Source organism: Stenella coeruleoalba (genome assembly GCF_951394435.1).
Source record: "Stenella coeruleoalba genome assembly, chromosome: 1".
Taxonomy (NCBI): Eukaryota; Metazoa; Chordata; class Mammalia; order Artiodactyla; family Delphinidae; genus Stenella; species Stenella coeruleoalba.
Window position 1 is genome coordinate 23,047,652 of NC_137169.1, and position 26,371 is coordinate 23,074,022.

The following is a 26,371-nucleotide window of genomic DNA, read 5'->3' on the forward strand; positions in this document are numbered from 1 at the left end:
TGTGTTTCAAGTTGCGTTTACCAGCCTGTTAAGGCAAGGGTTGAAGATAAGCTGGCAATGTCTACTTTATCTTTTTGGTCTTAACTATGCCTATTTAATTAAAATTCCCTGTATCTAAAATGTTGCCTTTTATATAATGAAAGGCATTTTAGTGTAGTTTATGTATAATATCAAAGAATATCGAACACATACACACACACACACAAACAAGAGTTGTGTAACCATCACCGAAATACAGCTATTGAACATTTCTATCACCCCCAAAGTTCCCTCGTGTTTGCTTGCAGTTAATCCCCACCTTCCCCTCCCCTCCAAACACACATAATGTCCCAGGCATTCGAGGTCTGATTTCTGTCTCTGTAAGTTTGCCTTTTGTGGACTCTTCATATAAAGGGAATCTTACTGTATGTAGTCTTTTGCATCTGGCTTCTTTGCATAACATATTTGAGGTCATTCATGTGCAGTACGTGTCAGTAGTTCTTCCTTTTTATTGCTGAGTGGTATCCACTGGATGGATACCACATTTATGTATCCACTCAAATCTGATGGACGTTTGGGCTGTTCTGCATTTTGGTTGTCATGAATAATGCTGCTGTGAACGTCTGCATATGAATCTTTTTGTGAACATAGGTTTTTTATTTCTTTTAGGGAGATTCCTGGGAATGGAATTGCTGGGTATTATGGTAATTATACTATTTTACATTCCTACCTGCAGTATAAGAGAGTTTCTATTTCTCTACTTCTTTAACGACACTTGATGGTGTCCTTTTAAAAAATATAGTTATTCAAGTGGGTGTGAATTGGTATCTCACTGCTGGTTTTAGTTTGCATTTACCTAATGACTAATCTCATTAGTTGAATATGTTAAGTATGTTTTTTTGAGCTAATTAGCCATCCATATATTTTCTTTGGTGAAATGTCTACACAAGTCTTTAGCCTATTTTTAAATTGAGTTGTTTGTCTTCTTATTATTGAATTATAAGTGTTCTTGATATATTTTGGATACAATACCTTAATCAGTATGCGATTAACAAATATTTCCTCCCAGTCTGTGGGCTTGTCTTTTCATTTTCTTAATGGTGTCCTTTGAAACAAATTTTTAAAATTTTGATAAAGTAAATTTGCTGATTTTTTTTTCTTTTGTGGATCTTCTTTTTGGTCTCTTCCAAAAGGCGAAAAATTCTTCGCCTAACACACATCATGAAGATGTATTCTTTTGTTTTCTTCTGGGAGTTTTATCTCTTATATTTAAGTCTTTAATCCATTTGGGGTTAATTTTTGTGTATGGAATGAGGTGAGGGTTTAAGTTCACGTGGGTAGCCAACTGCCCCAGCATCATTAGTTGACAGTTTTGAACAAATGGTCAAACATGCCTTGACAATTCAACAAGACATTGAATTGTCTTTGGATCTTAGTTAAAAAACAATTCACCATAAATTTAATGGCTTACTAGGGCTTCCCTGGTGGCGCAGTGGTTGAGAGTCCGCCTGCTGATGCGGGGGACACGGGTTCGTGCCCCGGTCCGGGAAGATCCCTCATGCCGTGGAGCGGCTGGGCCCGTGAGCCATGGCCGCTGAGCCTGCGCGTCCGGAGCCTGTGCTCCGCAACGGGAGAGGCCACAACAGTGAGAGGTCCGCGTACCGAAAAAAAAAAAATTTAATGACTTACTTTAGGACTCAGTTTCTTTTCTTTGATCTATATGCCTATCTTGCACCAATGCCACACTATCTTGATTACTATGGCTTTATAATATGTTTCAAGGTCAGGTAGTATCAGTCCTCCAACTTCGTTCTTTTTCCAAATAGTTTGGTCTATTCTCTGTCCTTAGAATTTCCATATAAATTTTAGAGTCAGTTTGTCAATTTCTATAAAAAAGCTTGCTGAGATTTTTATAAGGATTGCATTTAATATGTAGATCCATTTGGGGAGAATTGCCAACTTGACAATATGGAGTCTTGTAGCCCATGAACATGAAATATCTCTCCATTTATTTAGACGTTCTTTAATTGATCTCAGCCCTGTTTCATAGTGTTCAGTGCACAATCTTGCCCTTCATTTGTTAAATGTATTCCTAAGTATTTTCTTATTTATGATGTTATTGTGAATGCCCATATGTTCATGTTTTATTTTTACCAGTCTGGCTGTTAATTCTTTCTCTCAGTTTCTTTTTCCTGGAAATGACCTCATTCTAAGACTGGGCAGAATCAGGAAATCAGGAGGGCTTCACTTTGGCATGTTCTGTGCCCCCAGCCTGCCTTCAGAAGACCCAGGTTTCCCCAAGCCCAGACACCAGCTGATTGCAGCTCAGAGTACAGTTAACCTTGGAGGCCCCAGATAGATGACAAGGCTGTCCTGTCAGACAAGAGAGTTTAGAAAGCTGGGAGCCACAGGAAGTGGATCTCGTGGGTGTGCCCTTCACAGGGGCCTTTGGGATGCAGCAGATCCCATATGTGGGTCCCAGGAACCATGAGCAGGGCTGCAGGCTGGGATGGTGCCCTGCGCGGGGAGAGGGGTGTGGTGTGGGAGGGCAGGGGGTGGGGTTGGCCACAGAAAAGGGCAGTGGCTGAGGCATGGGCAGCTCTGGGCAGTGGGAGGAGGACGCTGTCCTGACAGGACTGCTCACCCACGTGCACAAATGCCCACCCTGCGCCAGGCGCTGAGCTTGTGGGCTAGCCTGGAGCTGGGCTAGAGCTACTCAGAACCTTGGGGCGACATCAGGCCTGGAGCACAAGCAGGGGTGGGTTCCAGGATGGGGAGACAGGGTAGCCAGAGGGAGGACCTGAGAGGGGCTGAGGGGGAGCTCAATACCTGTCAGACCAGTGATGGGGACCAACTAGTGAGTGCCTACTGTGTGCTTCACACAATGCTATGCTTCTCATTTAACTCTATGAGGATGGAACTGTTACTGCCTTTATTTTACAGATAAGGAAACTGAGGCTCTGAGAGGTGACATAACTATCTGCCAGGCACCAGCCTCTCTAGCCTCATCTCTCACCTCTGCTCCACCCCTTAAAGTTACAGCCCATCCTCCAGCCATTCCAGACCGTGTGCTCCTCCTTGAACAGGCCAAATGCTTCCCAGCCTCTGAACCTCTGCACATGCTGTTCCCTCTGTCTGGTGTGCCCTTCCCACCATGACATCCCAACAAACTCCCCCGCCCCCCCTCAGTTCAATGTCACTCTGTGAAGCTTGCCCAACCTCCCCAGGCAGATTCACACAAGCCCTGCTCGGAGCTCCCCCAGATCCCACACATCCCTGCAGCCAGCCCTTCCAACTGCACCAGACTCTCCTGCTCCTGTATTCCTCACCCACCAGGCTTAGAGCTCCCGGAGGACCAGGGTATGGCTTATAAAGTGTTAAATAAGTGCTTCTGGGCGCCTGATTGAATGAATGAGTGATCAGGTGAGTGAAGGCTTTGGACCATGGAAAAGTGAAGAGACCCCGGCGGTCATGTCTTGTTCTCCTGAAGGGTTGACATCAAAGGTCACCAACCCCTCGTTGACTCAAACAGGGGTTTCAGGGACTGAAAATGGCATGAGAAGGTCTGCAGTCCATGTCTCTGCCTCTAGGCTGGAAGCCAGTGTCTTTCTTGTTTGATGGATGAATCAGAGAAGTCACCCTCCCTGTCCAGTGTCACAGGCAGCACCCTGCCAAGAGCCTTGATTTGCGACAGGCACATCCAGCATCCGCCACAGTCATCAGAGCGGCCTGGCAGCCCCAGGCATTGTGCGCTCAGCACCTGCCCAGCCCTGTGCGGTGGGCGCCGTGAGTATCATCTAATTCAGCTCTCACTGCACATCAGTGGGGTGTGTACTACACCCTCATTTTATCTATGTTTCGTTGTGCTTAGTTTTCTCCATACAAAAGGAATATATGCTCATTTTAAAAACTTTTTTTTTTTGCGGTACGCGGGCCTCTCACTGTTGTGGCCTCTCCCATTGCGGAGCACAGTCTCCGGACACACGGGCTTAGCGGCCATGGTTCACGGGCCCAGCCGCTCCGCGGCATGTGGGATCTTCCCAGACCGGGGCACGAACCCGTGTCGCCTGCATCGGCAGGCGGACTCCCAACCACTGTGCCACCAGGGAAGCCCTTAAAAACTCTTTTAAGCAATAAAGAAGATGAGAGCCCTCATCAGCACATGCTGTGATTCCCATTCCACAGATGAGGAAACTGAGGTACTTTCTATACAACACCTTATGCCCCTATGATCACGCAGCTGGGCTCTCTGCCTGCCTGGTGTGACAGCGGCAGCTCAGTGACTCACGGGGAAACCACGGTCCTCCACGGCGGAGGGCTTGGGCAGTTGGCAACAACTGACTCATTTGTAGTGATTTTTCTTCAGGGTTGGTGCTGGCAAATCGATATTCACTTGTGCCACCCATTATGGTGCCTGCCTCCCCACTCAGGGATGGCAGAGAAGAGCAATAATCTTGACAAAATGTAAACAGCATGGTTTCAAGTGAGCTGGAGAGGAGTCTTTGTACATTAGGCTCCCGGGGAGTCCATAAACCTGAGGCTGATGAATTACCTGGGCAGGTGCCTCTGCCACCGGCATCCTCGTGGAGGACCAGAAAGTGGGATAATTACTTTTCTGACACTGGTTGTCTAGAGCGAGCGGGTCCATTTTTCTCTTTTATTACCATTGAATTTCAGGGAAGTGTCTGCTGAGTCCCCCAGCCCTGCCCCCCTTTTCTTAATGTTGGATTTATTTGATGACTCCACTAGGCCTGGTGGTGGGGGCCAGAGCGAGCCCTGCAGTGAGGAGGACACTCGGCCCCCGAGCCCGCCTGTCCGAGGCTTCCATCGGCGGGTGCGATGGGTGTGTGGCTGGACATCCGCCCATTCGTAACCATCGTCCCCATCAGTGGTGCTATAAAATTTTCCTTCCTTTTTCCCTTGCTCTGTGGGCTGACTGTGCCCAAGTCAAGGCGGCAGTAATGGGCTGAGGCAAAGGTTTTCTTAGCCTTGGGAGATGTGGTCTGAGTAGCCACAGACAAAGCCGAAATCTGAGGTTCAGTTATTAAAGGAAGATGGGAGAATCTGCTGGGGGGCACTGGCAGACCCGTCCCACTCAGGCATGTCGATGCGGGGTGTTTCTGGGAGTTGGGGTGGAGCTGGTAGTGGGAGAGGAAGGAGCTGGGTCCATTCTGTCCTCTCCACCTTCTTTCCCTCCCCCAAGACCTGCTTTCCACTCCATGTTTCTCAAACTTGACACTGACGCGTAGTTCTTTTGTTGCCTTAATTTGGATCTCTCAAAGCGCCTTCTGGATCATCGCTTAGCTATGGGATCCCTCAAACTAGGGAGACCCCCCTGAACATTTGGATAATTAGGTAACGTTTCCATTGACAGAGCCTTATACAGCTATGGTAACCACTGCTGAAACTCCTTGTTTATTCACGCACTCACTCACTCACTCACTCAGTATTTACTGGCTACTTGCTCTGTGACAGGATCTGTGCTAGGGGTTGGGGATACAAGAGAGAGAAGAATCAGATATGGTTCCTGCCCTCCTGGAGCTTAGACTACAGTGGGAGCAGACAGTATAAAAAGTAAATCATCTATGTACAGTTAGAGCTCTAGTAAAGGGTCAGGGAAGGCTGTCTTGAGCAAGTGATGAATGCGAGTTTCTCAGGTAAGTGGGAAGAAAAAATCCTTCTAGGCAAAAAGAACAGCGTGTGCAAAGGCTCTGGGGTGGGCAGGTTAGCAGATAAAGTGAGGGGAGTGGGGTAAGGTGGGGCTGGGGCAACACTGGCCCAGGCTGTCTCTCCAGTCAGGGCTGCAGGAAGGCTTTGGAGGCATTTGAACAAGGAAGTGTGAGTCCTAGTCAGGCAGTCTCCTAAAACATCCTCCACTTCCGGAGAGAGCTGAGGCCACTGCGATCCTTTTGCTGTCTTCAACCAACTGCGTTCGCACACATCTGGATTCGCTTATGTCAGAGCCAGATTCACTGCAGTCTGTGGGGGAAAGAAAGAATCCAGAGCAGAACACTGGCTGCGGTGACGCCCCTGGTTCCTGCCGCTGGCGTTGAGTCCCAGACAGACCTTGCCTGCGAACGCCCTTTTCTTGGCGGCTGCAGTGACCATGTGCCTGGATGGAAATAGTCCCCATTAGCCCTTGTTGACCCCACTCTTGTCTAATAACCAAGTGTAAAGGCTTCTCTGGATTAAACTTGGCCCTTTGAGACTCAGCATAAACAGGGAAAGATCAATCCTTTCAGGACACAGAGAGCCAAAGCACTTCCTATTTGGGGAAACCGCTCAACCCATTCCAGGAAGGCCTGAGTGGGTGATCTTGGGAGCAGCATTAACTCTGTTTCCCTTGCCTGTTCCCTTGTGTTCCCATGCTCTCTCGAATAGAGGGAAGGGGTGGGCTTACAGCTGGCTAGGGGCTTGGGTAGAAGTTTAGTCCACCTCACCTGTACCATGGCCTGTGGTCAGTGACCATGAATGATGTAATATTAACATTTGGGGTAATGAGGGCATCACCATCTCCCCCTTCCAATTTTCCTACTGACTCTTAAAGTAGGAGCCGCCGCACTCTTGTCCAAAAGCATTTGCCTCAGTTTCCACCTCTCACTTTCTCTTATTTAAGGGAGAAGCAGGGGCTTGTCTGCTGAGTGCATTCAATTGGCATTGTCATTCTGTAATCCACACAATTAGATTGAACCTATCTAATTGGACCAGCAATATTGGTCCAGTTGAGGACCATGGTGCAGGGAAATGCTCCCTATTTGTCACCAAAGTGGGTCCACTCCCAGGCTCTGCCCCTCACTAGCTGAGTTGCCTTAGGTGACCTCACCTCTCTGAGCATCACCTGTAAAGGGTGAGTGGGGCTGTCCAGAGCAAAATGTGCTTGGAGAGCTGTGAAAGGGAATGCAGACAGCAGGGGGCATTGGCGCAAGAGGTCAGAATTACCCCGGTGTCTCTGTCTCCTGGCTCTGTGTCTACTTCATTGATAATCACTTCTAACAGTCATGTCAGCCCTTTGCATTATCGTGAAACTTGTGTCTATAATATTGTTCAGACTCCAAATCAATAAAACCCCAATCAAAGTGGCTTGCATCATAATGACATACATTATCTCACGTGAAGAGAATCCAGGGGTGGATGAGGTTACAGATTTGGTTGAATTGACAGCCCGAGGGCTATTCTAGGATTTTAGGAGAGTTCAGAAAGGGACACCAGCAAGGTTTCAGCAGGATCCAAGGGAGGGGAAAGGGGGCGAGTGAACTATTTCTCGAGCACTCATGTTGCAGGATCTTCTGCCTCAATGAGCCTCCGTCCCCATGTGTACAGCTGGACAGTAACTGCCCCCACCTCACAGGTTGTCATGAGATTCCATGAGATGGTCCGAGTGAATCCCTTTGTGTGGCGCCTGGTAGGTGGTGAGCACTCAGTAAATAGCTCTTGTCGCCGGCGCTGTTGCCGTGGTTGATGCTGTGTGAAGGCTGTCGGGTGGGTGATTCCGCTTGTTCTGTGTCGTCCCTGGATGTGGAGCTGGGATCTTCAAGACGAACCACCAGGCGGCAGAGTTCAGCTCAGGAGAAGGGACCTTCTGATCAGGTGAGCTGCTCAGCACAGGGCAGCGGACAGCGCCCCTCCCCAGACGTCAGGCACAGCCAGGTCAGGCCTGGAGGGAGACCCTGTGGCAGGGACTCAGGCCACCCTGCCTCCAGTGCTTCTAGCTTGTGTTGGGGGCGTTCTGGGGGATAAACCAGTGATGGAGGCAGACAGCACAGTTACAGCTTCTGAGCACACACGAGACATGAAAATAGCCTCTCTGGCTTCAACTGGACTCCTTGCCCAGCTGGCACCCTGTGGCTCCTGGCCTCAGGCCTCAGCAAAGCCACTGGGCCATAGGATCAATTCTCCCTTCGTTGACACAGCCCTTGCTGCCACTCAGTGCGCGGGGGGAGGGGGAGAGCCCAGTTTGCCCTGGACAGTGCTCTGCAAACCAGCCAGCTCTGGCCCTGTTGAATCCTGACCCTGTCTCTTCCAATCACTTAACCTCTCTGAGCCTCAGTCTCCCTTTCTGTAAAATGGGAACTAAATCCACTTCATACTTCTGTTGGGCCTTAAATGAGTTCACATATATGAAGCGAGTTCGTCAACAGGTGTGTTTTGAGCGACAGCTATATGCCAGGCACTGAGGTAAACTCTCTAGGGACATAGAATGGGGACATAATGGTGGAGACCTCACAGGTTGCAGTGAGGTTTGGCTGAATCACTAGATGTAAAGCATTTAGCACGGTGTCTGCCCCCCAGGCCCAAAGGCACAGAGAGAGTGGCACTTAGGGCTTGGGGCAGTACTCCTTGGACATAGCTCCCCAGGGAAGTTTTTAAGAAACTGCAGATTCAGGCCCCCTAGCACCAGAGATGCTGATGCAGCAGCTGTGGATGGGGTCCAGGAACCTGCATCTTTAATGAGCTTCCCAGAGGAGGCTGACGAAGGGGTTCCTTAGTCTGGGGTATGGGACGTAGAGATGAATGACGGGGCACAGGGGCTAGAGGGGCGATGCCCACTTGTAAGGAGCTTCAGTGCGAGGCTGAGCAAACCACCAGCTCTGGAGCCAGGAGGCCTGGGTTCAAGCCCTGGCTCTACCACTCTCCTGCTGTGTGACTTGGGCATATCCCTCCGACCTCAGTTTCCTCATCTGCAAAATGGGGCCACTGTGGTTTGCTATGAGGCTTAGATGGGCTGCCCTACATGAAGAAATAGCCCAGGGTGATTCCTGCAGGGCTGTGAGTCTCCTGTCCTCACCTTCTCCCAATCCACCTCCGAACGACCCCACAGACTTGCCACCGTCTGTCCTGCACAGGGATGGTCAGCTCCTGAGAGGCAGGAGGGGGCTGCCCTCATCCCTGGGCCCTGAACCTCTGCCCAGGAGGAAGGAAAGCTGCCTGCCAGGTGGCAAGGTCAGGGGTGAGCACTGGGCCCTGGAGCCCCCCTCTGGCCCGGCTCCTGCAGGAAAGTGGTGAACCTGTAACTCATGCCTGTGCAGATGGAGTATCTGAATGCCTCCCAGGCTCCCGTGGCGTAGCTAAACCCAGAGCCTCTTCTTCCCCTGCACAGTACTTGGCCTGCCCATGGCCTTTGACCTTCTGACCCTGGAAGGAGGTTGGAGGCCATTGTGGCTGCTGGAGGTGGGTGGGGAGGGAGGAGTCCTTATGTGACCTCCCCAGGGTCACTCGGCAAGTCAGTGCCAGTGGGGCTCCCAGCTCCTTCCAGGCTCCCCATCGTCAGCGCCAGACCCTCTTCTCTGGGCTGTGTCCAGAGCAGACAAGCTTTACTGTGACCACAGTTACTGTTGGCATCTTTCCATGGGGGCTCCATGCTCTCTCATCTCCATTGTCTCAATTAGCATCAGGGCTGCTTTTATTAGGAGATCTCCTTTCAGGAGTGACATAAAACATTTCCTGAAAGGAAGTACAGTTTCCGTTTTCTCCCCCTCTTACCCATCATAAGGCATTTCCATTTCAGTTGAGTCTGTTTTCTTTTTGTGCGTCACATTTCAGAATCTGCAGCGTTAAAGACCAGCTGGGATGCCGTTTGGAGCGGTCCATTCCCAGCACCTTCCTGCTTCTCCTCCCCGCCCCTCAGTGGGCTGGTCTCCTCCTGATTGTTGCTCCCTTGGAAAGAAGGGCTTGAATCCACTTCTGTCTGCCTCAAAGCCTCTTAACAACCTACTCCACCCTCCTGCAGGCCCCCAGATGTAGATGATGATGGTGGTAAAAATGGTCCAGGTGTTGCAGATGAAGGGAGCTGATGATTGCTGTAAGTTGAATTGTGTTTCTCCAAAAAGATACATGCAAGTCCTACCCCCAATTCCTCAGAATGTAACCTTACTTGGAAACTGGATCTTGCCTGAGGTAATCAAGTTAAAATGAGATCGTTAGGGTGGGTCCTTGTCCAGTATGACTGGTGTCCTTATAAAAAGGAGAAATTTGGACACAGGGACAGACACAGGAGACCATGTCAGGAGGCACAGGGAGAAGATGGCCGTGAGCCAAGGAACGCCTGAGCCCGCGGAGGCCTCAGGACCAGGACCTCCTCCAGAGCCTTCCGAGGCAGCACGGCCCTGCTGACACCTTGATACAGAGTTCTGGCTTCCAGAACTGTGAGAAGTAAATTTCTGTTGTTCTAAGCCACCCAGTTTGTTGTATCTTGTTACAGCAGCCCTAGTAAACTAATACAGAGATGATGACAAGGTGGCGATGCATGTGAGGGGCTGTGTAGAGACATTGCTGGGAAGGGGCTGCCTGGGACTACCTTTCCCAGCACCCCCTGCGTGTAGGTGGAGCCATAGGATCAGCTCTCACCAGTGGGTTGGAAGAAGTGATGTGATTGTCACTTCTGGCTGAGGTGATTAAGAAGCAGGTGTGTCTTCTCCACTCTCTCTTTCCCCTCTGCAAGCTGGAAGCAGAGCAATTTGAGGCCTTGGAGGAAGGCGGAGCCATGAGGTGGAAGGAGCCTGGGCCCTAAATCACCGCAAGGAGGAAAGCCGCCTGCTGGCTGCCAGTGTCAGAGCTCTGAGAACATGCGGCAGATTTAACCCAGAGGAGGTGATGCCTGTGCACGGCCTTGAAAAAGTAAGAGACCAGTGGGAAGGGGCAAAGTGCACCAGGCAGAGGAGACAGCACGTGCAGAGGCCCAGGGGAGAGAAGCTGAGCCCTGGGAACCTCCAGTAGTTTGTGTGGTTAGGGTATATCCTGTGATGGGGAGAGAGGAGACCCCAAGGCAGAGAGGTGGATGGGAGCTGGGTCCTGGGTAGGCTTGGTGTCATGTCGGGGACTTTGGGAAGCATGCTGAGTCCCTGCAGGGTGGCTATTGAATGCTTTTGAGCAGAAGGACCATGTGATCACATGGTCACACTCGTGCGTTCGAAAGGGCCCTCTGGCTCCCAGCGTGGGCTGGATTGGAGAAGGAAAGATGGAAGGCGGCAAGACCGGGAGGGAGGCTGGCCCAGTGCACTGGGAGAAAGTGCAGGGGCAGAACTGAGGCAGAGGACATGGGCGTGGCTTTTAGGGGAATTCAGGATTTAGAGTCAACAGGCCTTGGTGATGGATTTCGAGGGAGGGTGAGGGAAAGGGAGGGATAAAGGATGGTGTGTAGGTTTCAGGCCTGGGGATGGTGGCGTCATCGCTGAGATATGGGGATCCAGGACTTGGACAGTGTCTCTGTTCTGGCCCTGGCCTCCGTTTTCCCAATTGCAGTCCTGTGTCCAGAATTACAGACGTAGGTGATGGATCGATAGCTGGATGAACTAGTCAAAGGGCACAGCAAGTGCAAATGCTCAGAGGCGGGAAGTTTATAGTGGGGGACAGTTTCTACTTGTATAACATCTGTATCCTCCACAGGCAGGGGCAGTTGTGCCTGTCTTGTTCACTTCTGCACCCCTAACACCAACAGCCAGAGCCCAGGACATAGCAGATACTCAATTAATGGTCATGAATGAATGGAAAAATCAACAAACAAAGTGCTTCGATTCGGCTGCAGCCCAGAGGACTGGCCGGGACTCCTGGGACCGGGGAATGGAGATCTCGAGTGCCGGGTGGTTTATTTTTCATTCCTTTGATGATGGGTTTAGAGTTGCGGCAAGGCCTGAAAAGAAAGACAGCTGGGTCCAGCAGCACAGCTAAGTGGGCCATTTGGGAGCCGAGGAAAGGGATATCCCTGGTCTGATGGTCCTTATTGGTCTTAGCAAATCAGAGCCTCCCTGGTGTTCCCCAGTGGATGGCAATGAGGAAGAATGCCAGTGCACTGCCACCCTCCACACTGGCCACAGAGAAGAGTAACCTCTGCCCTCTCCAGAGCCAGGCTCTGCTCTCTGCTTCCCTCCATCCCTCAAATGGAAAAGCAGGTGATGGGTGGTTTGTCTCCTTGCCTGTTTCCTTCTCTGACAAAGTCAGTTACCCTGTGAGGCATGGTTCCATCCATCTTACCTGGAGTCAACCAGCTTTTCTGCCAAATGCCCAGAACACAGCCCAGTGGAGACAGACTGTGTCCCTGACTCCCACTGGATCCCCAGGGAATCCCTGGTCTTCCCTTTGGAAGGGGAACATTGTGGCAGGGCTGCAGCTGAGGTGCCTTCATCCATCCTGAGCAGAGCTGGCTGAGCCGCCCTCCGTGTAGCCAGGCGTGTTCCTGTGGCCCAACAACAGGGAGGGTTTGCAGGGTCTGGCACTGGCTGCTTCCTTTGCGAGGCAAGGAGCACTGTGAAAGGACGCCTACCCAGGCAGGCACACTTTCAGAGCCAGGCTGTATACCATCAACAAGGCCCCGCCCCAGGCTCGCAGGCACAAAGGCAAATGGCCAAGGGGAGATGAATGGGCATCTCAGAGCCCTCCCCCGCCCCGCCCCATTCCTCACTGCCCTGCCTGCATCAGGTCTTCACCGGCCCTGCCTGGACACCACCCAGTCCTCCCCCCTGCCCTGCCCCAGACCTACCGTCACCCAGTTGCCATGCGCTGTGTCTCAGGCACAGCCCTGACCATGCCAGCCCCCTCCCTGCTTAGCGACATTCCAGGATTCTTCCTCTCCTACCAAAGGAAGCCGCTCAACTTTGCAGGTGAGGCTGACCTTGACTGAGCCCATTAACAGTCCTGCAGGAAGGCTGTGCAGTGCAGTGGTTAAGAGCCCAACTCTGAACCCAGGCTTCCCTGGTCAAAATCTTGGCGTGGCCATGGCCCTGAACGAGTTACTTAATTTCTTAACACCTCAGTTTCTTCATTTATAAACTGGAGATCATGATAATAAGTATCTCATGCCGTTGTTATGAGGATAGATGAGTTAGTGTGTGGAGAGCCCTCACCACCTGCTCATTCTGGTGATCTGTTACTCCCCCTCCCCCCTTCTTCTTCCTCCTCCCCCCCTTCTTCTTCCTCCTCCCTCCTCTCCCTGCCCCTTAGACTTGTTATCTAACTGCTCTAAACCTCGGTTCATTCATCCTGCACGTGCAGATGGTAACGCCAGCCCCACAGGCTTCTTAAATGGATTGAATGGATTGAATGTTCACGAGAAGGGCTTGCTGCACAGTGGGTGCCTAATAACTGCTGGTTGACACAATCGGTGCTGGGCTGACATAAGCCAGCTCTGCCTCCAGAACTTCACCTCCAGAAGGGCAGGCAAGATCCCTGGGGAAACCTTATCCACCAGTTTTGCTCTGGGAAAGAGAACTGGAAACTTTTCTAATTCTAAAGAGTAAATGTCAGAGGCTTGGGAAGGATTTTGAGGTTCTGAAAATAAACGTCGGCAAGGAAGGGAAGGAGGGAAGGGGGAAAGAAAGGAGGGCATAGAGGTGAAGGAGGGCCAGGGTGAGAGGCAGAGAAGAGATGTCCAGACTGAGTGAGAGAGAGAGAGAGAGAGAGAGAGAGAGAGAGAAAAACCTCAGTGCCTGCCCCCAGATGCTGGGATACAGAGCTGAGAAAGCAGGTAGCTGCTGAAACAGACACTGTCATGCTTGGCGGATGGGTGCCACTGGGTAGAGAGGCTCTGTTCCGCCATCAGGTGAATTGAACAGGTCCAACAGTGGGTGTTTGACGTCAGCAGATATTTGTGGAGCAGGTGCAGAGCTGGGCTTTGGGAATAATAATACCCGTTCCACAGGGTTCGTGGGTGAATTTAGAAAATGAGTTAAAAGTGCCCGTCTCTGTGTCACACACAGTAGGACTGCAATAAATGATGTGCTTTTTCTCCTTCTTGTTCTATACCACGTTTTCTTTTCTTTGTCAGAACCCATCAAATTCTCCATGAGAAGTAGCCAGCTTTCCCCCTTAGACAAGTAAAAGTAGTTTGTGATTTTCTGTGAAAGGTGCTAGGTTGGTTGGTACTTTTATATGACAACGTAGATTTTGTCTTCTGCTCTTGCTGCTGTGAAGTTGGAATAGTGAAGGCATCTGAAACTCACCTTCTGGGGGTCCGGCTGCCCTTGTGCACAGAATTTCCCGCTGGGTTTTAGTGGGTGCCTATAGAGCTGGTGCCATCCAGGGCACACTGAACGGGCCTGTGTTGCCTGGCGGGCGGGGCCTTCTTCCCCTGTACGCTTCTGCAGTTTATGTGCTGATAAGGTGGTTTCAGCACATTCATAAGCATTTGGGTATCTTCTTCAGTCATTTATATTTCGGGGAAAATAAATTCTTTACACTCTCGTAAAGCGACCGTTCTGCAGCCTCAGACACGCCCAGTGGATGTGAACAGGAGCTGGAAGAGGCCCTGCGCTGAGAATCAGTCCCGGATGCGCTGAGAGCTCGTTGTGCAGCTTTGGGAGAGTGGTTCCCTCTCTCTGGGTCTCAGCATCTCCTTCATCAACTCTGATACTTAGAGTCTGAATGTTCCGGGAGTGTGAGGGTCCAGGCAAAGGGGAGCTCAAAGGCTTTATTTATGAAACAGATATGGACCTACCCAGGCACAAGGCTGTGTCCCAAGGAAGTGGATCCATTTCTTGGCCTCAAAGAACAGATCTAGAGAGAGGAAATTCACTCATGAAATATGAAAACGTCACTGTAATGGACAGAATGGAAGCTACGGGGGCAGGGAGTTCCTTTTCTTTACCGCTGCTCCCTCCTCTGTGGATCCCCTGGCCTCTGCCCCTGCATCCCTCCTGGAAAAGGGGGCGGGGCGCAGCACCTTTAATCCATAATCAATGTGTCAGGAGGGCAGGGACAGAACTGACTGTGTACGCAGCTCACATTACCCTGAAGAGCCCAGCCCAGCCCAGTCAATCAATGCACCTGCGACGCTGGTGACTTCTGCCTCCAATCAATAATGCTTACAAAGTTGGGCGGGAGGGATGTAATTTCTTTTTCCTTCCCCCACTTCCTTTCTGGAATAACCAACCATCTCTCTTGCAAATAAATGCCTCGTGCCCTGCAGGCCCCTCAGGCCCTGGGAGGCTGCAGAGAGGTTTCCTTTCAGTGGACCCCAGTGTCTCCAAGCCCTGGCCCAAGAGCTTCACATGTGGACTTGACTCTCTCCGCAGCATCCCCGTGCAGTAGCATTTCAGGGGGGCTGAGTCACTTACATGAGAATGCACAGCCAGGAAGTGGCAGAGCCTGGAGCTAACAGATTAAAAATAATAACACGGAGCATTTATGGAGCCCCTCCAGTGCCTGGGGAGGTGGACTTGGAGAGGAGGGACTCTCTGAGCTGGGTCCTGGAGATCCCTGAGCGCTGTTCACCAGGCAGGCATGAAGGGAGAGGGGCAAAGGCAGGGGAGGGGAGGGACCTGCAGGTGGGTCCCTGGGGCTGGAGGCAAAGGGCTGGCTGGGAGAGGATGCTGGAGAGGAGGCCTGATCCTGCGGGGCCTTGGATGCCAAGCCAGGAAGCTTGGGCTCAGCAGTCAGAGAACTTGTGGATTTCAGAAAGTTCTTCCATGTGGTAGGCTGAACCTGGCCCCCTTCAGCCCCACTCTTTTGTTTTATTTTATTTATTTATTTTTAAAATTAAATTAAATTAAAAATTTTTAACATCTTTATTGGAGTATAATTGCTTTACAATTGTGTGTTAGTTTCTGCTTTATAACACAGTGAATCAGTAATACATATACATATGTTCCCATATCTCTTCCCTCTTTCGTCTCCCTCCCTCCCACCCTCCCTATCCCGCCCCTCCAGGCCGTCACAAAGCACCGAGCTGATCTCCCTGTGCTAGGCGGCTGCTTCCCATTAGCTATCTATTTTACATTTGGTAGTGTATATATGTCCACGCCACTCTCTTACTTTGTCCCAGCTTACCCTCTTTTGTTTTAGCTTTTCTCCTGAGCCCCATGGGACAGGATGTATTTGTGTGTCTCTCCGGGACAGCCAGAGACACCTGCAAGTGGCCTTGGCTCCGCCCACGGATGCCTCTCTTCTCAGGTTTAAAGACAGGGTGCTGCAACCCTTCCCATCCTCAGTCCTCATTATGCCTCTAGTCACCCTCCAGGTCATCGATAAAAATAGGTTAGATTTAATAACTGCAGTTCTACAAAACTGATGTCCGTGAGCTCTTGCTGTGAGCCAGCCCCTCTTCTCGCACTGTGCATGTCACCCCTCATGTCACCCTCACAGCATTCCCATGACCAAGGTTTGACGTCATTCCCATGTCCCAGGTCCGTGCTTTAACAGCGGTGCTGTATCACCGGCTGCCTCTTTTGTGGTACTCCTTATTCTCTGAACTTTTCTACTAAACCATTCCAACATGTAAAAAAAATAAATAAAATAACTATTTAAGAAGCTGGACTGTCACATCCTTCCTTGTTCCTGGCCTCTCTGAGCACAGAGGATGGCATCTATTCAGCTGTGACTCCCAGGTACTGAATGCTTCCCTGTGCTGGCCCTATACTAAGCCCTCTACAAAGATCTCCTCTAGTCCTCCTAACTCCCCCCAACCCCAAGAGGCCAGTTTAGTTATCTCTGTTTTCCAACTGAGAGCAATGTAACTCAGAGACGCAAAGGGACTTGTCCAAGGTCACACAGCTAGGCAGCGCCTGGCGTCAACAACTGACTCCAGAGCCCTTGTTCTGAACTCCTGAGCAGGGGGAGTTCTCTGAGTCTGACTTCTGTAAGGGGAAAACAGAGGAACAAGAACAAACTTGTCCTCGGTTCTGGTAACCAGAAACCAGGAACCCAAAGCTCTGTGTCACCTTCAGGCTGTTTTGAGGATGGATGGGCTGAGCTCCTGTGCTGGCTGCAGCCTGGGTGGCTGTTCTGCCCTGAATTACGGCCTCTGTGGTTAAAGGGCTCTGGTTTTGACTTGCCAACCCAGATGCTTTGTGTCACTTAAGGCCACCTTTACCAGGACTCTGACAGTCTCCACAGTGGGGGTGGGGTGGGGGGGGAGGGACTTGATCATCACTGTCCCTTCTTCTCAATGGTTAGACCAATGCCTCCAGTCACTGCTGCCCCCATCCCTGGCCCTACTGGAGCAGCATCAGAGGGGCAGCTTGTGCATGTAATTCAATAGCCAATCATGGAGGACACCTAGTTTGAGGCCTTGCCTGTGGGAGTACTGTATCAGTCAGCATAGGTGAGGCTTTACTTAGTAACAAACAGTCCCCAGTGGCTTAAAAAAAAAATATATATATGCTACTGATATTTTATTTATTTGTTTCTTTATTAATTTATTTTGAAATTGAAGTATAGTTGATTTACAATATTGTATTAGTTTCAGGTTACAACATAGTGATTCGGTATTTTTATAGATTATACTCCATTTAAAGTTATTACAAAATAATTGTTATATTTCCCTGTGCTGTTCAATATATCCCTGTTGCTTATTTAATTTACATATAGTTGAGCGTCTCTTAATCCCGTACCTCTATCTTTCCGCTCCCCGCTTCCCTCTCCCCACTGGTAACCACTAGTTATTCTCTGTATCTGTGAATCTGTTTCTGTTTTGTTAGGTACATTTGTTACACACATTTTGTTGTTTTATTTTTTTGGATTCCACATATAAAACCCCACATGTTTATTTCTTGCTAATCCTACCTGCCCGTTGTGAGTTGGGTGAGGTTGCTCTGCTCATCAGGGCCATTCACGGACCCCAGGTGACAAAGTAGTCATCAAGCCAGAGATGGAGAGAGTCCTGGTGGGTTTACACTAGCCATTAAATGCTCAGCAGGGGAATGACATGCATTACTTCATTCACACAACTCATTGACCAGAACAAGTCACATGGTCCCACTGGGCCACAGGGGACAGGAAGTTCAATACCATCGCACACCTGGAAGGGGGAGATGCGAAAATATTTGGCAGAAGGTATGACTACCCCAGGCACCAGGGGGTTGTGAAGGGTGGTGACTCTGCCCCCACCTCCCCCTTCATACCACCTCCCACCCTGCACACCACCCCAGGGGGCTTACAGCTTCGGCAGGGTGACTGTGCTGATTTTCCTCCCATTCAATCCCAGGGGTCTGTGGACGTAATTATCCCGAAAGTCGGAGATTCAGCAGGTAAATGAGCTGAGGGTGATCACAGAGCTTGGAAGTGACTGGGCTGGGACTGGAATCCAGGTTTGTCTGGCTCAAAGCCCAATCCTCTTCTCCCTGAACCGTGCTGCTCCTCAAAATGATCAGAAAATTGGCAGAGCAGTGGAGAGACTGGGATGAATGGTGGGGTGCAGACAGTGCCACAGGCCACCAAGAGCCTAAGAACCCGGGAGGGTCTGGAGGGGTCACATCGAGGTGGGTGAGGAAAATACAAGGTGCCGTGTGTGGGGCTGCGATGCTTACTTAGTAAGAGGCATCAATGACAGCCTCTGGATAGTGAACTGTTCCTTTGTGCCAGGCGCCCTGCCAATCGCTCTGCACCAATTCAATCACTGAATTCTCAGAGCAACCCCCTGATGAGGTACCATTGGATAGTACCAACGAATAAGGTACCATTTTACAGATGAGGAAAATGGAGGCCGGAAAAGTTGATGCCTGAGTTCACTCAGCTGGTCAGAAGCTGAGCTCTCTCTTGCCACTTGCACCCCTTTGCTCTTCCTTACGAGCCCCAGAGCCTGACAACCAAGCTTTGGGTTAAAAGAGCATGTACAGCTCCCAACCTGCTGACCACCTTCTCCTACCCCCTCACTCTGCCAAACCCAAGCCTGCCTTTAACAACTCCATTTCCCCAGAGAGGGACCCACTTCATTATGAAAGGCTCCCCTCCACAAAGACACAACACGGAGGCTGATGAAATTCACTTGGATTCAGCGTCACTTTGGAAATCGATTCGCTATGATTGCAAATCCAGTGTCTGTCAGCAGTTGCCTAATTTTAGCTAGATCTTTGCAGGCTTCTCACCAGGCTCATCCGCCCCTGTGGACTGACAGAGCCGTTCTGAGAGTATCATTGATCTTTTGACTAAAGTATCCTATGAAACACAAACCCGCTATTACTCAGAGAGCTGTCTGCCGTGGTGGCACAGAAGAAACGCCCCCAGGTCAATGATAACCATAATTTCATTGTAAAACACGCCCTCTTGTACCGTGTCCCTCCCACCTCTTCCCCGCTTTGATCTTGGGCTCACAGCTCAGACCTGGAAAATCGATGCCTTTCACTGTTTCAACTTTGTCACAGAGCAATGGGGGGGTTGGGTGGGGAACCATCAGTAGGGTGTTAAAGATATTTCCAGTTATGTGCAAGCTCCCTGTGATGAGGGCCCTTGGCAACTTGCAGTGAGTTAGCACCTATTTATTTGCAGGAGGGGAGTTGGTGGGAGGTTGAATCAGTGCTCCTGTTCTGGGGTATTCCACCCAGCTAAGTGACTGAGGAGGCGGCAGAGGTGGAGGGTTGCCAGAGGTTCTGGAGTCCCTGGAAGGCAGAAACCATAGTCCTTAATTGTGGAAGTGGACAGAATAAGAAATGGGTGTCTTATCTTGCAACCTGTTGGCCAGGCAGTGGGGAGTTCCAGGAAAGGAGACAGGGAGAAAGGCATCTACCACTTCGGAGACAGGTGTTCTCTGGCAGGACCGGGTCATCAACTCCGATTTGGGGAAGATCCTGAGGGTCCAACGACCTCATCTTAGACGTGGGCCCCCTGAGACCTGGGGAAGGAAAGGCAGCCTGTTTCTCGATCCCCCTATAAATCAGTGGCAGAAAGAGATTTTATGGATGGCAGGGGAAAGAACACAGTTTCCTTCAGCTGGCCCTGAGGGTGCCCAACGGTCTAGGCCAGGGATCTAGGCCACATCTGACCCACAGTCTGTTTTTGCAAATAAAGTTTTATTGGAACACGGCCCCACTCATCCTCTCCTGTACTGCCTAAGGCTGTGTTCATGCTCCACCGGCAGAGCTGACGCGCTGCATCGTCAGCCACAGTCCGCAATGAACCTACATCAGGAGGTCTGATCTGTTGTTTCCTAGATTCCGTTTACCTGCCTGCACGTGCCGTGTTTGCAGCCGGATACCTTGTAGGAGGTGACTCTGCAGCACTGGCCAAGAGGCAAAGCTGAGCGTGGGCAGGTGTGTGGAAGCGGCCTGGGCAGGGGAAATAGTGTAGGCAAAGGCACAGAAGTGTGGAAGGAAGTAAGAAGGAGCTCGAGGTGGATGGTGATGGTGGGGGCGGGGGATGGAAAAGTGGGGGCGGGGGATGGAAAAGTAGGGGCAGGCAATGAGTCTACAGACTTTGCCCAAGGCCAGACTTGTAATGCCAGGCTAAGGAGTTTGAAATCTATCCTGGAGACCAAAGAGTTTTGCGGCCTGCTTCCTCTGAGGTGGCTCAATGGTTGGGTTGCCGGATTTAGCAAATAAAACTGTAAGACGGACTCTTCATTACATTTGAATGTCAGTTAAACAATGAATATTTTTTTAGTATGAGTATGACCTATACAATATTTAGGATATACCTATTCTGTTTTTAACTGTTTTTTATTCAGTTAATACATTTATTGAAATCCAGGTACTGGAGTTAGACTTTTAAAAATAATTTTCCCAGCCATCCCATGAGATACGTACTAGTAATAAATCCACTTTATAGATAACGTCTAAGACTTGGAGAAATGATCAGTGACACACAACATAGGCACTGCAGCTGGGAATCAATGTCAAGCCAGCTCAGGTCTTCAGAGCTCCTGTTCTTAATAACTCTCTGTTTTCCTACACAGAATGGTTCAATTAATTCTGCTTGAGATATACTTATCATAAAAAAGAAATCCATTGTTCATCTGGAATTCAAATGTAACTGGATGCCCTGTATTTTATCTGGCAGCCCTGCTTGGGGATGCAGCAGCGGGAGGGGAGGTTGAGAGTGGGAGCGGAGTGTTGGCAAAGTCATCCCAGGCCAAGGCTTGAGGGGCTCCTTCCTTCTCCCCAGGAGACTCCTCCCTTTACTTTTCCAGAAGACCACAACCTTTCACTGGCAACCTGCCTCACACGAGGTGAATATGGGAACTGGACTTCTGGAAGGCAGGCCTTGGCAAGGGCCCCAGTGGAGGCCTGAATCCTCCCTGTATCAGGAGCTCCCAGGGTGCCTTTGAGGAGGTGGGAAGGGGGGGCAGGAAGGCAGGGGCCTGGAGGGAGAAGGGGGATGCGGTGTGGCTGCCAAGTGGGTCTGTTTACTCCCACTCGCTGCAGGTTACATTTAAATGGGATAAAATTATCCTCTAAGCCCCTTTATTTCCATTCAGTGCTTCTAGAAAAGACACATTTGACATGTAGGAGAAGGAAAAAAAGAAAGCGAGAGATATAATTTTCAGTTGAAACTGTAGGATGGAGAGATCTCAGTGAACTCAGCGTTTAGTGTGTCTTAATGTCTCCATACATGAGTCCAGGTGAGTGAGATGATAGAAAGTGTGCCGGGATCTCCCCCACGAGTCCCTGTCTTGGGGGGAGGGGTGTTGCAGGGGGAAGGGCTTGGCCCTCCTCACAAAGGTCTCCCCCAGTGATAGGCCGTGAGGCTCACTCCTTCCCTCTCCTCATGGGCAGCCTTGAAGTCCATGTAAAGGGGGCACACCAGAGAGGGTCACTCATTTTAAATATGCATCGTTCCCTGGACCATGATCATTTCCTTAAGAGAAGTATCCAGGGGTGGACTTGTCAAGACAGATGCTTTTGAGGCACTTTGCCAGAATGCCTTGGGTCAAGCCTGGGCTCCACCATCTACTCGCTGTGTGACGGTATGCAGACCACTTCCTCTCTCTGTGCCTCCGTCTCCTCATCTGAAAAATGGGGATGATAACAGTACCCACCCCTCCTAGGGTTGTTGTGAAAAATTAAAGTGTTCACTACACCCTCCACTCAAGAAAACACTCAAGAAATTATAGCTACTACTATTGTTTTTTATTGTTATTCTTAGAGCGCCTCCAGAAATGCTGTGCTAATTTTAGTGACTGACAGCACCTCTCGAGTGTTTTAGACGTGGAAAGGGCAGGATGGAGAGAGCTGGCTTCTTTACCTGGGTCTTCATCTGACACATATAATCTTGCTGAACCCTTGTCCCTCTTTCTGAGTGTCAGTTCTTTCATCTGTTAAATTAGCCATGGTCTATGTGATCACTGAAATCCTATTCAGGTGATGAATTTGTGAATAGATAGCTGGAAAACGAGGAACTTTCAAAAATAGGACAGATATGCCTTTTACAATCTTTCAAATGACTCGGGAAAACTTGTTGATGAAGTAGAGATAAACTCATGCCTGGATCATGATATATTCTGAGTTATTTGGGTCTACTCTACTGCCTACATCCATTTGTTAGTTTAATAAGCGCTTATTGGAAAGCACCATGGGCAAGGTTAGGGTTTGGGGAAATGGAAACCCTTCAATCATTTATTCATCCACTCACTGAACACATGGTTATGGAGTCCCAGCTCTGTGACAATCACTGTTCTGGGCACTGGGAATACAACCATGAAAAAGATAGACAAGGGCTCCACCCTGCAGGAACTCACATTCTGGAAGGGGAAGCAGGTAAATATACAAGTATATCAATAAGTAGATGGACTTCAGACCATGATGAAGGCGATGCAGGTAGTAACTGAGGGTGATGTGCTTGAACAGGGGATGCTGTGGGACAGGAGGACGGAAATGCACGATCGGATGATCAGGGAGGGCTTCTCGAGGGAGACGATATTTGGACTCAGGACTTAACAATAAGAAGGATCCAGTCATGTGGAGATCAGGGGGCAGAGAGCTGCAGGCAGAGGGAACAGCATGTGTAAAGGGCTGGAGGTGCACACTAGCTGGCTATGTTCTAGGCCCTGAGGAAAGGCCAGTGTGGCCGGAGCAGAGTGAGGGAGGGGAGAGCAGTAGGAGATGAGGTCAGAGAAGCAGAAATAGAATTGCAAGGATTAAAAGTGTTTAGCTCAGTCGCTAGCGCACAGTAGGTCCTTTATAACCTTTCCCTACTTCTGAGAGCTCACCTGGCTACAGATAACATGAGTGGGAGGAGAGAGAGGAGACCCGTGAGAGATTCTTGAGGTCCTTTCCAAACCCAAGAATTTGTGACTAAGAGACTTGAAAACAATTTGCTAATTTTAGTAGGGTAAATACTCTCACTTCCAGTCCTTTTTATAATATTAAATGGCTTCACAAAATATATTTTGTTCCCTCCCTGGAATTATGATCAGCTTGTGTTAGTGACATTTTCTTGTATTTTCAAAGACATGTCTAAATTTCCCCTTTAAAATGCAAAGGCTAATTCAAGACTCAGAACTCCTTTTTTTTTTTTTGAGTTTTGGAAATATCTGACAGTAGTCTAATATTAGTAAAACTGTAAGCTCCACAGAATTCCTTTTATGCACTTGGAAAATTCTCTTGTCTTGGCTCCTTGCCCTATGCTCCCCAGAAAGTCAGTCTCCCCGGGCCCTCCTGGATGTCCAGGGGCCCCCAGCTTGGCTCTGTGTTTCCCAAGGAGGTTCCTTTCAATGACTCACAGGACTGGAAGCAGAGCTAAAGGCTGAGGAGCCCAGCCCTTCATTTCACAGATGAGGAAACCAAGGTCAGAGAGAAGAGAATTCTCCAGGGTGTCTACTGGGAATATGATCTGGGACAAGGATATCTCCCACAAACCCCTTAACCCACAGCACATGGAGAGCAGCTGCCCTTCCCAGGTATGCAAAGGACCAGTTCTGCCAATAACTGCAATTAATTCATTAATTGATTCCTTCCAAAGACATCCACTGACAGCTACCACATGCCCAATAATGAGCAAGAACGAGGAAAATAGAGGATAATAAGGTGAAATCTCTGATCTCAAGTCGAGTTGGAGTGGGAGCAGAGGCATACCAACCAGAAAACATCACATCCTCCTCTTCATAGTCATTGTCGCCATTATGAGCATCATCACAGTTTTACAGGGGGTGGTGGGAATGGAGCAGTTTGTCAGGAGGCAGAACTGAAGGTTTAGCAGAGGAGGTGACACCTGAAACTTAAAGAAGTGAGTGTTTTCTGTGCAGGTGGTGGAAGGGAAGCAATCAGAGGCAGAGGGAACACACGGCCAAGGCATGGAGGTAAGGTGACAGAGAGTGTGGCATGAGGACCCTGCAAATATTCAGGTGAGTGCACAGTGCAGGTTGGGTGTGTCTGGAAGGGGCTGGACAGGTAGCCTGGGGCCAGATCATGAAAGGATTTGAGTACCTGGTCAAGTGCCCAGCAACACTCCCTCCTCTCTCCATCCTTCTGCTAACAGCCTTTCATTTCCTTCTTGTTTGCCCCTTCCCCACTCTCTGTGGTTCTGGACTGGTTGTCAATCAACCACCTCCCTCCCAACAAAGGAAGGAGGATGTGACTCAGAAGTGACCAATCACAGTACCCAACCCAAGTGGCTACTGTGATTGGTGCAGGGATAGGCACATGGCTCAAGCCAGGCCAATCAGAGCTCTTCTCTAGAGATTGATGAATGGTTGCTGGGCAGGGCAAGGTCTCTCTTTCCTCTGGGCCACGGTAAGCCTGGTGGTGTCTTTCCACCCTGTCCGCTCCATGCATCTGGCCATTTGGAAGAAAGGATGAGCTGGGCTTCTGACCTGCGTTATGCTGCGTAAATGGCTCTTCTACCTGGGTCTGAGTGTGGAGCACGTGGTCATAATCACTAATTACCTGGTTGCATCCTTCCCTGAAGCAGCCCCCTCGCTGCGCCTACCCTCTCCTGGTGCCTCCAGCCTCTCTCCACCCCAGCCCTCTTGCCTTTCCTGACTCATCCTTAAGTAAAGGCTTTTCCTCACCTCTGCTGGAGTGCTCAGAAGCTCCGCTTTGCTGGGGGAACTGGGACGGACACCTTCACTGCTTGGCATTGTTCTCGGGAAGCCGAGGTACCTCTCAATTATGTATTAGGCAGACTTTCTCTATCAAAGGGCCTGAAATTCTGGGAAACTTTTCCCTCTGTTGCTTGCTGGGCCAGGCACAGGGTCTTACCAATTTAGCGAGCCCGGGAGAGAAATGAGAGTCTGCTGCTCCCCAAGGGGAGCCTGACTGGGTTGATCTAAAATAGAAGGGGGAAAAAAATAAAATAAAATAGAAGGGGAAGGAGGTTGACCTGGTTCGGGGCCGGTTATTGGGGGCAGGCCTTGCGGGCTGCTCCCGAGGGTGCTGGGTGAGGGGCAGTGGGCGGTCCAGGTGCTGCTGGCGCTTCTGGGCCGTAGAGCTGAGTGGAGAGGCTGTTTGGAGGAGGGTGGGAGTCCCTGCCCTCGCTGTGTCCATATGTGTGAGGTCCCCATGCAAGAGAGCCTTGGTTACTGAGGCTCGGGTCTTGCCCACCAGCTCTGGTCTCTGGGAACCCCAGACACTCAAGATTATTTGAGTACGAGTCTATTAGCATTCAATGTTCATTCAACTAAAGTCTTTGCCCTTCTGGCTCATGGAGATTTAGAACCGGAAGGGAGCTTAAAAGCCACAGAGTGTATCCTCTTCAGAGGTGGGACTAGCTCGCTGATAAACATGTCCGAAGAGTCCCTTGCCTCAGGATAGCATCCCATCTCTTTGGCACAGATTTGAGGTCTGTCTCGTGCAGCCCTCAGGACACTTCCAGCCCCACTTCTGGCCACAATAAATGCTTCCCCAACATATTGTGAACCTGCACTGCTCTGGGCCTTTGCTCCTGTCTCCATGTCTGGGTTCTCTTCCTCTCTGCCACTTGGTGCCATTCTAAGCATCCGTCAAGAGTAGACCAGATGTCTTCTCCTCCCTAGAGCCTTCCCCTTCCTGCAGGCAGGACTAACCACTCTGTCCTCCATCCTCTCACTGACGTCTCATCTTGGATTCCCTTCTCAGAAAGACCTTCACGTGGGCTTCCCTGGTGGCGCAGTCGTTGGGAGTCCGCCTGCCAATGCAGGGGACATGGGTTCGTGCCCCGGTCCGGGAGGATTCCACATGCCGCCGAGCGGCTGGGCCCGTGAGCCATGGCCGCTGAGCCTGCGCGTCCGGAGCATTTGCTCCGCAACGGGAGAGGCCACAGCGGTGAGAGGCCCGCGTACCGCAAAAAAAAAAAAAAAGAAAGAAAGACCTTCACTGACCTGTCCATCTGATGGGCACAGTTCATTGTCCACGCCAGAGCGAGACTCTATAACGTCACCCCGTTTATCTTCTTCCAGCCTCTTCCCACCTGGGATACTCGAGGATGATGGTCTACCTGTTCCTTCCTGCCTCCCCACTCCAGACGTCAGATCCTGGGGGCAGGGACCTCGTCTGTTCGCTGCTGCACCCTCACCCCCATCTGGACCGGCACACAGTAGGACCTCAATAAGCCTGGTGGTGGCATGAGTGAACCTGACATTGGGCCTTTGTCTGGCATCCCAGGTTGTCTCCTTGAGGACAAACCTGTGTCCTAAAGTGTCCCAGCTCCTGTGCAGCACAAGGAAGAGGGGCTCAGAGCCCAGGGGGTGACTCTCTGCCGCATTTTGAGGGTTTGGAGAAGGAGCCTTAAGGCCAGTCAAGTGGCTAAGTCACGTCTTTTCAAATGGGGCAAACGCGGA